The sequence below is a fragment of the Lathyrus oleraceus genome, chromosome 5, assembly GCF_024323335.1.
Source record: "Lathyrus oleraceus cultivar Zhongwan6 chromosome 5, CAAS_Psat_ZW6_1.0, whole genome shotgun sequence".
In the NCBI taxonomy this organism is placed as follows: Eukaryota; Viridiplantae; Streptophyta; class Magnoliopsida; order Fabales; family Fabaceae; genus Lathyrus; species Lathyrus oleraceus.
The window spans coordinates 245,805,773-245,818,963 of NC_066583.1; the positions used below are offsets into that span (position 1 = coordinate 245,805,773).

At 31.3% G+C, this 13,191-nt stretch overlaps 1 long non-coding RNA gene across 1 annotated transcript; it reads right to left on the reverse strand.

Annotated features, from left to right (window-relative positions):
* Nucleotides 1–5,757: 5,757 nt before the first annotated feature.
* On the reverse strand, nt 5,758–7,547 carry LOC127083497 (uncharacterized). The gene is made up of 3 exons (XR_007788450.1): nt 7,226–7,547; nt 7,012–7,136; nt 5,758–6,538 (listed from the first exon to the last, which is right to left on the reverse strand). It is a non-coding gene; the product is annotated as an uncharacterized LOC127083497 (long non-coding RNA).
* Between the last annotated feature and the right edge of the window lie 5,644 nt (nt 7,548–13,191).

Below are 13,191 nucleotides of genomic sequence, written 5' to 3' on the forward strand. Positions count from 1 at the left end.
GACTTTGCTACGTCCAAGGAATGTGACGACAATCCGCCATTGCATATATCTAGTTGAAGAATCAGATCAAAACAAGTGAAATTGGAGGTTAAATGAAGAAGAATGACCAAAGAATGAGGAAAAATAGCTAAGTTTGAAAATTATGGACTTATTGAAAATTGGAGTGAAAAAGGAGAAAAAAAGGATGCAACTTCAGAAATAATCACATGCACCATCGTGCGCGATGCAAGGTATCACGCGCACGATAGGAACTTGTTATGGGTTGGTCTAACGCGTTCTGGTCCATTCTAATGCCTTTAAAAGGGTATTTTCTGCACTTTCACAAGGGTTATGATTTTGGGGGATTAAAGCATGATTTTGAGAGCATAGGTAGTTATTTTTAGAGCATTTGAAGTCACTGGAGGTCATCACTTAAAGGGACTTCTTATGTTATTTTCTTCTATGAATTATGGTATTGTTATTTGCACTATGAGTAGTTAAGCTCCTCTAGGTTAGGTTGTGTTATGGTGGACCTATTTCTATATCGTTGGATTGTATGTTTATTTGACCATTGTTTGAACCTATAGATCTATAATCTTATTCAATTTCTCCTTGTTCTTAATGCTTTTTCATGTGAGACACTTTTTTAATCTGATTTTGGGCACATAGGGAATACTGACCATTAGTCTATGTGTTGGACCTAGGGAAATTGTTGTACTTACACTAGTTAAATAGGAATAGGAGACCCCGCATAATGACATAAAGAATTAACGTTCTATACATCGCCTAACACGGATGATGTTAGCGGACTTGGGATAGAAAGCTTCGAGTAGTGGTTAGTGATTTATCCTCTATAATGGTTTTGTTAATTCTCCGTGAGATTATAGTGATCAGATCATTCATGGAGGGAATCAAACATCAATAATAGAGGAATATGGATTCTATAACACAACTTGACCACTTTCGTGATATTGTTTACTCGTTTATTTACTTTTTGTACTAAAACTCGAAAACCCCCACTTTTACTAATTTTTTATACATTGCACACATTTTGTCTTGCTTTGAGGCAGTCCTTGTGGATTCAATCTTGTTATTACTTCGACATTACTGGTACACTTGCCGAGAAGTCATCAAGTTTTTGGCGTTGTTGTCGGGGACTGTTAATTTTTCAACAACGTGGCATTTGTGCCATTTTTTATTTTTAGTCTTTTAAATTTTTGTTTTATTTTCTTGTTTATCATAATGCTACTGAGGTATTTTTTTGTTTGTGTATGTGCAGTTCAGAATCATCATTAATACCATTTGATCCAGAAATTGAAAGAACCGCATGTGCTCTTAGAAAAGAGCTAGAGAAGCAGCTCTGGATGGAGGAATACTAGAAGAATATCACCTATCGAGTTCTTATGACTCTGAAGAAGAAGTCATCATGGCAGCTGCTTTAATCAAACCAATGAAGGACAAGTTTCTAGGGTGTTGTATCGGCATACCCTACTAACTTTGATATTAAAAATTATGTACTTTCAGGTTTAAAATAAAATATGTTCAAATGGAAGGCGATTAGAGACCCATGGGCGCATCTTGCACGCTTGTATAAAACAGCTTAAATGTGCAAACCAACTGATGTCACTGAAGACCAGGTTAAATTGAGGTTGTCTGGGTTCCCATTGATTGGAAGTGAAAAAGATTGGTTACTTTTCCTTCGAAATGAAACAATCCGGACTTGGAAGGAATTGGAGGATAAATTCCTTGAACGATTTTTTACTACTAATCAATTTACCGATCCCCGAGCAGAAATTGTAAATTTTGAGAAACATGAAATTTAGTTGCTTTATGACTCTTAGGACAGACTAAAACTTTTATTATGCAGATGCCCGAATCACAACATGAATAATATGGAGCAGATTCAAAACTTCATCAAAGGTCTCAAGAGTCAAACTCACATGTTATTGGATGCTTTCGCGGGAGGTACTATCCGTCAAATGACTGAACCAAAAGTAAAAGACCTTATTGAGAATATATGTATGAATGGATATCGTTCGAAAGGCGAAAGGCCAGTCAAGCTTGAAACTCAGGGTACATCTAAAGGTATGTTACCTCTTCATACCCATACTACTCTTTTAGCTCAAATTGAATTGTTAAATAAAAATCTAACTGAAAGCAACTTAGATAGAGATAACGAGAGCCAGGTACAAGCACTTAGGTGAGATTTCTATGGAGGAGAACATGTGAATGAAAGGTGCTCGTTGGAAGGGACAAGTGAGGAGGTCCAGTTTGCAAATTTTCAAAATAGCAATCGTATTCCAACACATACAATCCAGGTTGGAAAGATCACCCAAATTTCCATTGGAGCAATAATCAAAATTCAAATGCCAACCAAGATATGCAACAAAGCCAACAAGCTCCATTTCAAAGGAATCCATCACAGTTGGAAGAGACCTTGCAGAATTTCATTGAAGTCACTAAGAGTAGCTTTGATCAGGTAAATAAGAACCATGGAATTATGAGTAGAAACCATGATGCGTCAATCAAGAATTTGGAGACACATGTTGGTCAATTATCCAGACAAATAATTGCTCTGCCAAGCTCAAGTGGAGATTCACCGGTAACACCGTTGATAATCCTAATAATGAAACATGAAAGGTTATGGAAACATATTTTGGTGTAGTTACTAAAAAGGGTGAAGCTGAAAGAGTTCAAGAGGATGAAATTGAGAAAAACGAAGGTGGAAGTGAAAAAGAGGAGAATGGAAGACAAGGAAACTAAGAGTAAAGAGAAGTCACCCTTGTTTAACTCATAGATAAAAACTCTCCTTGGAAGAGATCAAAGGAGAAAATCCTTAATGAACCACACCCACTTTTACCAGATTACATAAAACCATCATATCTTATCATTAAGAAGAAACTGGTACATGAGGATGAAGCTGGAATGTTTGAAAATTTTAAAGAAGTGTTGACAAAACCTTTGGTAAGTACATTTTTTCATGAAATTTTAAAATTAATTCCCAAGTTTTCTAAGTTTATGTAGGTATTGCTAAAAGGTGGGAAGTAGAAGTTGACTCAAGGACATGTCAACATGACAAAGAGGAGATGACAAAATTGTCGGAAGTTCCACCAAAGATGAAGGATCCATGGGAGTTCAACATCAATTGCACCATTGGTGAGTTAAAAGTCCCACATGCTTTATGCAACTTAGGATCAAGCATCAATGTCATGTCACTGAGAAATTTAAGGAATTGAAGATAGGAGAGATCATATCGAGCAACATGACACTCACTTTGTCCGATTCATTTGCGACGCGTTCGCTTGGTAATGTACAAGATGTGCTAGTTCATATTGATAGTTTAACCTTCCCTACAGACTTTGTGGTAATTGACATGAAAAATGATTAATCAGAATTAGTGATTCTCAGGCGCCTATTTTTGGCAACCGGGAAGCCAAAAATAGATGTGGAGATAGGTGAATTGATTTTGAATTTTAACAATGAGAATGTGGTGTTTAATGCATATCAATGGACACCATATATGGAGGATCTATAGACATGCTACCAATTGTAAGAAAAAGGTAGTGAAGTTCACAAAAGAATTCAAAAATGAGTTTTCATCGGCGTGAGGGTATCCCTTGCGCCTGATGTGTTTTGAGCATGAGACGTCAAGCTAATGACGGAAAAGAAGCATTGGATGAGAGGCAACCCATTATTTTTAATCAATTTTTGTTTTTCATAATTTACTTATCTTTATTCAAGACCATCCACAAGAGGAATTAGCTACTCAAGAATAACCATGCCATGAAGACCCATGTTATCTTTAATAAACAAGTTTGTAGTTGTTTGTTTTTTTTTCTTCAGATTTTCAAGTTTAGCACTTTAGCATTGAACATAGGATCCAAAAGAAACTTGATCATCATAATAGCAACTAGAAACTTGAAGGAGAAGGATGAGAAAATAATCAACGGACTTGTACTCAACCTATATATACCTCATCTAGTAAGGTTTGAGCCAAATATTTCTATTGTTCACTTTTCTTTCTTTATGAGTGTATCCATGCATTATTATTTTATCTGGCTTGATCTATTTCCGATTAAGTTATCTGGTTTGACCAACACATAATGAGACAATTTTTTGTTTTTTTAACTTTGATCCTTTTTTTAAACCACCCTATAGTAATAGGTATATCCATTGCTAACCACTTTGAGCCTAACCCTTTCTTTCAGTGACGTAGCCTAAAATTCTTAGCCATATGACTTGAAAGATATTTTCTTTCCACCCTCTCTTTGGAGTTAGGTAGAAGTATAGTTCTTAACGTATATGAAAAATATAAAGTTTGTGATTGCTTTTGGAAGTGAGCAAAGTTTTAAGTTTGAAGTTGGGGTACTAGAGAATATTGTCCAAAAATTTCAAAATTTCGAGAATAAAAAGAAGTGGAAAAAGACGTTTCTTAAAAAAGAAAAAGAGAAAATAAAGATAAGAACCAAAAATCTCTAGTACCATAAAAAAGGAACAAAGGGGTATGATGATAGAAGGATAATTATGTACCTAACTCCAAAAGTTTAAACCTACTTTACTAAAAATATCATACCCGAACATAAGGCAAGTTACAACCTGAAAAGACCTTTATGTGTGTGTTGTGATTTTTGTGATGAACTCTATTAGAAAATGATCAAGATAAGTATAATTGATTTTTCATTTTGATTGAGAGATCACCCTATCCATTGAGTGAGTTATAGTGAATTGAGAGACAAGTTGAATACTCGTCAATGTTGATGACATTTTCCGAATTCACCGGATAAAAGTTGGAAGCTAGAACAACGGTCGAGTAAAAGAAATATTTAATTTGGTGATGTTCGATTGTTATTGTGCGACTTGTTGTATGTTGAAATATGTAATTATAGGCAATTTACTTGAGGACAAACAACGGTCGGCTTAAACTTGTCACTGTGTACGATGATGTCAATTTCTCTACCTTACTTGCATGTTATATTTGTAAAATTAACATCATAAAGCATCCTAAAATATGTATAAAGAAAAACTGTCATTTGTATAACATTATGGAATGTGAAAGAATCAAGTTTAATGTAAATCTAATATGTATATGATTTTTTAACTAATTGGGAACAACATGTCAGCTACTTAAAAAATATTAAGAATCCTTCTTGATGCAATAACACCTTGTTTAGTATAAAAATGTTTTATTAAATTTAGTTATATGGAAAGATTATAGTTCTAGATATATTTTATTTTTTTTCCTTTGACTTTACATTCGCGTGTTTGTACAAGCATGACAAATACATGCACATAACCAGCAAATTTCTAATATAATATAAATTAGGAGTACTAGATCTATTTAATAAACACACATGAGATGGAGGGTGCAAATATCTAATGTTGTGTAACAATTTCTCGAGAGCATAACAAATAGCTTATGTTTTGTTGTTTTTACTTTTTTTTGGCTTACTTAAGAGTACTTCTAACTTATTTTATTGGTTTATGTAATGTGATTGTTTATCTTAATTTATCATCTTTGTTATACAATAAATACATATATAAAGTTAAAAAATGCAGCCATTTAAAGCTTGTGATGTAAATAACCTTAATATACATTTAAGCAAGTTATTTGTAATAATCATTCCTTACATATTTAAACAAGTTATTTGTATTAATCAATCCTTAATACATGTGAAGTCACTACATGTGATAATATGATTAGGACGTAGATCTTTAGCCTTACACCATATAAAAAGCTATCACTTTCAGAATGACATTGTAATAATACGACTTCAATAATGTAATTTAAAATTGTGATAATGCGGCTTTGAAAATGAAATTGTGATAACATAATTTGGAGGAGGATCCGGTAAATCCAATGCCATCCATTGACATTGTGATAATGCATCCTAGAGTAGGATCTGATGAATCCATATCATCCTGTGGTATTTTGATAATTCGACTTGGAGAAGGATTAGAAAGTATTATGTATTGTTGTCGCGGTGATGGTCCAATCATAATTTTTTGTAATGGGTCAGGAATTGACGATGGACTAGATTCCATCATTTCAGTAACATTATCCCTTTTTCATTCATTTATGATGGGCTTGCTTCCTTCGTCACATTGTTTCTCATAGTTACTAATTTCCAAAATATGGTAGATAAACTACTTTTGTTTTTCATCCCATACATTTCATAATTTATTTGATATTTCAACTCAAAGAGTCAATGTCTCCCCTACAAACTATAAACATATCACATCATAATAATGAGGAACATTAGATTCATATGAAGTTAAAGATTTTAATGATGTGTTTAAAAATTCCTCGAGTGAAAGGTTTTTGAGTGTTTCCATTAACTCCTGCTTCGAGAATCATTTCCAAAGCTTGATAGCATACCCACTACTAAAATTTGTAGCGAAGGATTTCAAAGATATGTTCCAAAATTCCTCAAGTCAAAGGTTTCTGAGTGTTGCCATTAAATCTTGCTTCAAGAAACATTTTTGAATTATGATCACATAAGTTTGATAACATGGCCACTAATTTTCTTTGTATCCCCAATGCACGCATATCCATCGCAAACTAAATAAAATACAATAAAAATATATTTTAGTGGTAGATATAATAACATTATTATACCTGAGATCTCCTTATTATGGGAAAATCAAAATCAATAAATATGATGTCAAAATTCACAGCAGTCAACAAAAATTACATTACTTCTTGAGCATTGCTTGTAGGGTCTGTTCGAATGCCCGCTGATTCATTATGAATAATACTAAAATATAAGAATATATGTAGCTTTGGCTATAGGAGTGATCCTATAGTCCAACCACTTAAATAGGATTAAATCAAGCATAAATGCAAGAATCCAACACATACCTAACAAACATAAATTATAACCGGCTACCACAATCCATTGAACACACTTAATGAAACAAATAAGGAAGAAAAATATAATTTCTTATGGCAAACTTTGACCTCAACAAAATTCTATAGCAGAAAATTCAAAATCCCAATGACAGCAAAAATCATTAATTAGGAAAAAGATTCACCTCATTTAATCAAGAAAATCATGGTCGTTGACACTGGAAAAAAATCTCTGACATAAGACCAATCAAATCGAATGACAAAGATGTTACTGTATGAATATACTGCGTCTTTAATAGTTAGAATGAAGCTGCATAATTTAGAATAAGATTTATTATAAATTTGAATAAAATTAAATAGATGGGGAATAAGATCCGGAGAAATTGTGCAAATGCATACCTATATTTAAATCAAATTTATGATAGCTTTTGTCTCCATTGATTCATGTTGAATTATTATTAACCGTGAAAGGTATTTATCGCTGTTGCGAAATGGTTGAAGGAACCCAATTGAATATAAATGTATGATTTGGAATTATGTAATAGGTTTATACATATAAATGAGTTATTGTGTTTTTTTTCCAATAGTAAAAATATTAGTACATCTGAATATATAAAAATAATTTTAAAATAAAAATATAAGATATTGGAAGAAAGTTTTTTATAGGTTGAAAAAGTGTTAAGTATTTACCAGAGGATATGAAACTTTTGAGAATGGGAAGACTACCTTTATTATTGAGTGTTTATAATTTTTGACCTTTTACAAGCTCAAATACATCACCTCTATTTATACTAGTGGTATTCTTAAATTAACGACTAGGATTTTGCCACCACAAACTTAATCTAATGATTATAAATCACTCTCTAGAATTCTCTCTAATATTCTATAAAAATAATAACTTATCCTTATCTTCTAGAGATATCTATATAGAATAGACTTCTAGAAGTTGGACATACTACAACACCAATTTGGGCTTAAAATTACTAAGGCCCAAAAACTAACAAACCCAAATTCAATTTAAATATTCAACACTCTCTTAAACTTGATTTTGTTACTCCAAAAATAAATCTTAACTTGACAATGTCTTCATGCTTGAAATGCTCGATGAAGATATGAGAAGTTTGGTCGCAGGATCGTCTCAACCAATATTGAGGGTTATAGCAAGCTTTAAGTATTGGACCTTTATAAAATAATTTTTTTAAGTATAATTAATTTGAAAGAAATTTATTTTTCAGGCTTTTTGAGATGCAAAATTATTTATTAAATTATCATAATCGATTTCTCGTTAAATTTCTTTTCCAATGGATAGTAAAGTCAATCCATTTAATCTTGGTTAAGACATTTTGATATTGGATTAATTTTAATTTTTTTAAAAATGTAATTAGACCTTTCAATTATTTTATAGCAACATCAATTAAAAATTACCTATATTTTCATAGATACTTTTTTTTTGTTTTAATGAATTTATCTAGAGTTCCTTTTTGCGATTTAATAAAAACTTCATTTTTTTGTTACTTTGAGTAACCTGATTCATATTTTTTAGTTGATATTAATATTTTAATATAAAAGAATAAAATAATTCATAAAATGTTAAAATTATTATAAATAAAAATAAAATAGAATAAATTAGAATAATAGAACCTGGTTTTCATAGAATTAGGTGTTACATTGTTACTTGTCTTCTTTCACGTTCCGTCAAAAAGAAACTGTTGATCGATTTAAAGCCTAACCAATTGAAAAACATAACAAATAGTGTAAAACTTTATCACCGAAAGAATTAAATTAATAAAAAAATTAAAATTCGAAAGAAATGAAAACGATGATTGAAAGAACTGAATCAAACACAAGGTTGCACGCAAATAAATAAACTTTAAAAAATTGAATAATTCAAGATAAACAACCTATACTTTAAGATAAAACTTGGGATTTAGTGAGAACAACTTAATAAACAAATAGTTAAATAGACTTGTCAACAAAACTATAAGGAAGAGGACGAGAGAAAGACAATGTGTACGCTAACGTTAAAAAAATGTGTGACATAAATAACAATGTTAATAAAGGATGGAGTAGAAATTGCAAACGCTATGGCTGAAAAATTGCAACGAATATGGTATGACTATCGACAACGATAATTAAGTAGTGCAATTAACAAAATTAAAGATTTCTTTTAATTAATAATAATTGGAAAACTTTTTTCTTACGCAAAAATGAAATCTTTCTTTGAATTTATAAACAACAATGTATGACAACTGATTGATTTTGAATTTGTTGTTAAATAAGCTACAAAAACCTTCAAAATAAAAATTGGTGAGATAATTTGAGACATGTGATCGCGCTATCCGTAAGGGTTTTATGTGTAATACGCTAATCCTCTATGATTTAACAAATTCTTCTTGATAAGCCAATGATACATAAATTGCAAGGATAAAGATTTTAATCTAGAATAGTTTTTTTTTTTGTGAAATAATAATTTTAGGAAGTAATATAAATTTATTTTCTACAAGACTATTATGATTTCCACCATATCTAAAGTTTTTCATATTTTTTAAATATGGTGAGAGTAGAATCAATCAATAAATTTTGAATTTGTTGTTAAATAATGATTTTAGGAAGTAATTTTAAGTCGTGCACATGCCTGGTTTTTCTAATGAGTGTTATATATATTTCACCAATATCTCATACTAAAGACCCTACTTGATACTCAGGTAGGTGATTTTATTAAATATGTGAAATACAATATTTGGTGTGCTACCTATCACCACGATCTTCTTAATCAATTTTATTTTTATTTTATTTTTTTCATATATAATAGACCTATATTTCTTTACCTGTATTTTATACAGTACTTAAATGTTTTTTTACATCAAAATCAAAAATATTATTTATAAGCATATATTTATCCTTGTTATATATTACAAACATCAACGACAAAATGATATTTTACAAACATCAAAGTCAAAGTCATATATTAGCATCATTTCACGTAGCACATTGAAAAAGAATCGTCTAACGTCTACCGATGTCGTTTAAGGCATTGGGGGAGAAAGGTGTCATGTCGTTAAATATCTACATAAAAAATTGAAAAAAATTGAATATCACATGATTTGAAATATAATAGCAAACTTAAACAATTAAGATGTTATTATTAACATTTCATGACACAATATAAATATACATGATCCCAAGAATCAACAATGCCGACAAAGACAATATTTAACATGTGTTTCATAACATAATACCCACACTCGTATCCCTCTTCTTGTCTCCTCGTCTATAAATTTAAATATTTCATGAATATATAATCACACATGCATATATATATATATATATATATATATATATATATATATATATATATATATATATATATATATATATATATATATATATATATATATATATATATATGCACATAAAAAGAAATCTACTTATCTTGGACATATAAAATGTGAGTTTTTTTGGAATTGATCATAATATATTGTCGCTTCATAACCCTGTATATTGAAAATGATTTAAAAATATTACATGATAAACTAATTACAAAGTCAAATAAAATATTACTATAAGTCAAATAAACATAAACTTACCTAGTAATAATTTGTTTCATTATAGGTTCAAGTGGTTTAAGTGAGGAACACAATGTAGTTACCATATTTCTCTCAAGTGATATGATGATCAATTGAATATGTTCACTGAATGAACACAATCATATATAATCAGTATTTGGTAAAACATGGAAACTAACTATATTAGAGAAACCATAATTTGAAAATTACTCACACATCGAGAAATGATGTTAAGTATTAGTTTTTCTCCCATCTAACCGTGAATCTATGAATGTTTGAATAGTTTATGGACTATTACTTGTAAATCGAATACTCACTATATCCAAGAATTCATAAATATCCGGTTTATATAATTCTAATCAAACAAGGTGAATGTACCTAAATGGTTAAACAAAATTCAAAAAATAAGTGAGGAATTACTTCTATTAAAAATGACGAATGTACCAGAATGAGATATTCAATTCTATAATTACATGCACCAAATCTGAAGGATCCCTACATCCAACCACTGTTTTCCAATGATCAAATCCTTTATATCTGTAAGATCGACATAGAAACACTCTAACTCTCGATCATGTTCTCGATCAAGAGGAATTAGATCTTTTTTATGCATAACAAGACATAATAATTAGGTTATTGATTCTTCAGAAAGAGCCAAAAACTTATTATGGATCTCATTATCGGCGGGGACGGTTGAACAACTTCCCTTTGTGTTTGTACCATGTATAGCAGCTCTTTCAGGTAATTGATCATCACCATCTTCATGTGTACACTATTGGACGCTTTCACGGATTCTCTACATCATAAAAATAACAAGAACACAAAAAAGAATCAACACAATATATATCATACATTTTTGATATCACAATATTCTCACATACCACATTTAACTTTCATTTTTTCCACGTCTTTCCTTCAGTTTTCTTGTAACTTTGGCTAACGCATCTTCTAATTATTCATTTTTTCTTTCCAACTTCTTATCAAACTCTGCAATTGTTTCTTTTTACATATGTATGGTTCTTTTTCTAGATGTACCATAGAATAATCTCTGGTCGGTTCCATCCACAACACCATGGACTCGCCCACCATGCTCATTTGTTTCGATTGCTTGTATTAATATATCATACCATCGTTCTGGAACAAAAGAACCATCACGGGCTAACACAAATAATGAATACTAAACAACATGATAATATATATATTGTTAATTACCAAAGATATTTAAATAACACATAACATACGCACAAAAAATCCTACTTACAATTTTCTAAGTGACTGATCTTGAGGCATCTCAAGTGTACTCTCCATTTTATCTTTTTATATCTCTCTTTCACTTCTCGTATTGTGATGGTGGAGATGGGATACGATCACGACTCATGGAGCCCTCATCTCCCATTTGTTGTCTTTTTTTATTAATGATTGTTTTTTTGCATGTTTCCTGTAACCCCCATGAGACAACTTATGGGGGTATTTATTTTTTTGCCTTGTTCAGCTTTCTTGTTTCACTTTTAAGTTGTTATAAACATAGAAAACTTATTAACTTTCATGGTTGTCTCAATAAATCATAAGCATAACATTATCAAAATTAAAATTAGCACTAACTAGGAAATCCTCAGAACTACGAGACTTCACAAACTTTTTTCAAAACTTCTTGTCAAGAAAATTATATCTCACCCACATATGCATAATATTAGGCTTATGATCCATTATGTAGTCACACGTGAGTTGTAACTTAAAGTCTCTCCAGCACGTACGAACATAAGTGATCTACCTTTTTTACAACTTATCATCTTCAGAATACTTAAACATCAACTATAGTTACATTAATAAGTATGTATTAGTAATTATTGAAAGTAATATTGAATCGATGAAAATTAAGCTCCGGAGGATAGAATTATTTGAAGTTGGAAGCCCTTGCATCCCCAACCGAGGATGTATGGATTCTCATGGTATTCTATGGACAACTTTAAATAATCTACCAATTTCTACGACACCAGATTCTTTGTGTTTCCATTATCCACGATCACACACACCTTGTTCTTGATAGAAAAATATATTTTAAACAAATTCTTGTGTTTCCCTTTTACTTTTGGATGCTAGTGAAATTCTCCGCAACACCAAATTTACCTGCTAATCAGATTTTTCCTCTGCAAACTTAACCTTTACATATGAAGGAGAAGGGCGATCCAAAATGCAGCGGAATTTAAAAATTCTCCTTTAATGATCCTTACGAATGGGCATGATCAGTGATAGATTCGTTACCTCTTGTGGCAATTATAACCTTTGATGCAGATCTACGGAGCGATCACGAACGTTGAACAATGACAACGCCTTTACTCAGTCCACACGAACGGATTCCTTCAATCTCAGTGCTAGCTACTACGAATGAAGGCTTTGAGTGAGTGAGAGAGAGAGAGAGAGAGAGAGAGAGAGAGAGAGAGAGAGAGAGAAATGAAATTGCAACTGCAACAATGCTTCTACACAAGGGTTCTATTTATAGAACCACTTGTGTGGGCTGCAAGCTAAAAATCCCACTCAAGTGTATATGGCTCATATCTTATAATATGCCAAAATCACTTAAGCACGTGGTACCTTACCATATTTCGTATTCTACTTAAGTACACCGTACCTTACGATGTTCTATAATTCACTTAAGGGCACCGTACATTATGATATTCCTTAATTACTCTATCTCTCATCAATCCGTCCTTTGTGTGTGACCCTATAGGTTTTCGCGGCATTAACAATTATATTAAATCACGTGTTTAACATAATAAATAGTGAGCGGTATCTAGCAAC